Consider the following 3,216-nt stretch of genomic DNA (forward strand, 5'->3'; position numbering starts at 1 on the left):
AGCTCAAAAAATAAGTAAATGCATGAAAAATAACAAATGAAGTCAGAAAGGGTTGAAAATTGATCATGTGACTTTGAATGGTGCATTTTGAATACACAAAAAGTCTCGAGTTCAAATAAGTTCAAGAAAATAAAATCCGTTTGTAACAGATGAGTTTCCGTATGAAACCCTTATACTTCGAAAGAGATTGTCTGTTTTGTACACGAAGTGCATCTAGTTTTTGTCGTAACCCTCTCAACTTTTATGCACATTCTTTGTGGGTGAAATGATGATACCATGACAACTTCCAACATTTTCAGAGTTCATTTGAAATGCTTTTGAATTTCAGGGTCTTATAGCTCAAAAAAATCAATAAATACATGAAAAATAACAAATGAAGTCAGAAAGGGTTGAAAATTGATGATGCGGCTTTGAATGGTGCATTTTGAACACACAAAAAGTCTGGAGTTGAAATAAGTTCAAAAAATGAAATCCCTTTGTAACAGATGAGTTTTCGTCTGAACCCCTGATACTTCGAAAGAGATTGTCTATTTTGTACACCATGTGCATCCAGTTTTTGTCGTAACCCTCTCAACTTTTTACCACATGCTATGTGGGTGAAATGATGATACCATACCAACTTTCAGCCTTTTTAGAGTTCATTTGTAGTGATTTTCAATTTCAAGGTCATTTAGCTCAAAACAATCAGTAAATGCATGAAAAATAAAAAATGAAGTCGGAAAGGGTTGAAAATTAATGATGTGGCTTTGAATGGTGCATTTTGAACACATAAAAAGTCTGGAGTTCAAATAAGTTCAAGAAAATGAAATCCGTTTGTAACAGATGAGTTTCTATATGAAACCCTTATACTTCGAAAGAGATTGTCTGTTTTGTACACGAAGTGCATCTAGTTTTTGTCGTAACCCTCTCAACTTTTATGCACATTCTTTGTGGGTGAAATGATGATTCCATGCCAGCTTTCAACATTTTCAGAGTTCATTTGAAATGCTTTTGAATTTCCGGGTCTTATAGCTGAAAAAATCAATAAATACATGAAAAATAACAAATGAAGTCAGAAAGGGTTGAAAATTGATGATGCGGCTTTGAATGGTGCATTTTGAACACACAAAAAGTCTGGAGTTGAAATAAGTTCAAAAAATGAAATCCCTTTGTAACAGATGAGTTTTCGTCTGAACCCCTGATACTTCGAAAGAGATTGTCTATTTTGTACACCATGTGCATCCAGTTTTTGCCGTAACCCTCTCAAATTTTTACCACATGCTATGTGGGTGAAATGATGATACCATGCCAACTTTCAGCCTTTTTAGAGTTCATTTGTAGTGATTTTCAATTTCAAGGTCATTCAGCTCAAAACAATCAGTAAATGCATGAAAAATAACAAATGAAGTCGGAAAGGGTTGAAAATTAATGATGTGGCTTTGAATGGTGCATTTTGAACACATAAAAATTCTGGAGTTCATATAAGTTCAAGAAAATGAAATCCGTTTGTAACAGATGAGTTTCTATATGAAACCCTTATACTTCGAAAGAGATTGTCTGTTTTGTACACGAAGTGCATCTAGTTTTTGTCGTAACCCTCTCAACTTTTATGCACATTCTTTGTGGGTGAAATGATGATACCATGCCAGCTTTCAACATTTTCAGAGTTCATTTGTAGTGATTTTCAATTTCAAGGTCATTCAGCTCAAAAAAATCAGTAAATGCATGAAAAATAACAAATGAAGTCAGAAAGGATTGAAAATTCATGATCTGGCTTTGAATGGTGCATTTTGAACACACAAAAAGTCTAGAGTTCAAATAAGTTCAAGAAAATGAAATCCGTTTGTAACACATGAGTTTCCATATGAAACCCTTATACTTCGAAAGAGATTGTCTGTTTTGTACACGAAGTGCATCTAGTTTTTGCCGTAACCCTCTCAACTTTTATGCACATGCTATGTGGGTGAAATGATGATACCATGCCAACTTTCAACATTTTCAGAGTTCATTTGAAATGCTTTTGAATTTCAGGGTCTTATAGCTCAAAAAAATCAATAAATGCATGAAAAATAACAAATGAAGTCAGAAATGGTTGAAAATTGATGATGTGACTTTGAATGGTACATTTTGAACACACAAAAAGTCTGGAGTTCAAATAAGTTCAAGAAAATGAAATCCGTTTGTAACACATGAGTTTCCATATGAAACCCTTATACTTCGAAAGAGATTGTCTGTTTTATACACGAAGTGCATCTAGTTTTTGTCGTAACCCTCTCAACTTTTATGCACATGCTATGTGGGTGAAATGATGATACCATGCCAACTTTCAATAATTTCAGAGTTCATTTGAAATGCTTTTGAATTTCAGGGTCTTATAGCTCAAAAAATCAATAAATACATGAAAAATAACAAATGAAGTCAGAAAGGGTTGAAAATTGATGATGCGGCTTTGAATGGTGCATTTTGAACACACAAAAAGTCTGAAGTTGAAATAAGTTCAAAAAATGAAATCCCTTTGTAACAGATTAGTTTTCGTCCGAACCCCTGATACTTCGAAAGAGATTGTCTATTTTGTACACGAAGTGCATCTAGTTTTGCCGTAACCCTCTTAACTTTTATGCACATGCTATGTGGGTGAAATGATGATACCATGCCAATTTTCAAAATTTTCAGAGTTCATTTGAAATGCTTTTGAATTTCAGGGTCTTATAGCTCAAAAAAATCAATAAATGCATCAAAATAACAAATGAAGTCAGAAATGGTTGAAAATTGATGATGTGGATTTGAATGGTTCATTTTGAACACACAAAAAGTCTGGAGTTGAAATAAGTTCAAAAAATGAAATCCCTTTGTAACAGATGAGTTTTCGTCTGAACCCCTGATACTTCGAAAGAGATTGTCTATTTTGTACACCAAGTGCATCCAGTTTTTTCCGTAACCCTCTCAACTTTTTACCACATTCTATGTGGGTGAAATGATGATATCATGCCAACTTTCAGCCTTTTTAGAGTTCATTTGTAGTGATTTTCAATTTCAAGGTCATTCAGCTCAAAACAATCAGTAAATGCATGCAAAATAACAACTGAAGTCGGAAAGGGTTGAAAATTAATGATGTGGCTTTGAATGGTGCATTTTGAACACATAAAAAGTCTGGAGTTCAAATAAGTTCAAGAAAATGAAATCCGTTTGTAACAGATGAGTTTCTATATGAAACCCTAATACTTCGAAAGAGATTGT

The sequence above is a fragment of the Triticum urartu genome, chromosome 3, assembly GCF_003073215.2.
Source record: "Triticum urartu cultivar G1812 chromosome 3, Tu2.1, whole genome shotgun sequence".
NCBI classification, from domain to species: domain Eukaryota; kingdom Viridiplantae; phylum Streptophyta; class Magnoliopsida; order Poales; family Poaceae; genus Triticum; species Triticum urartu.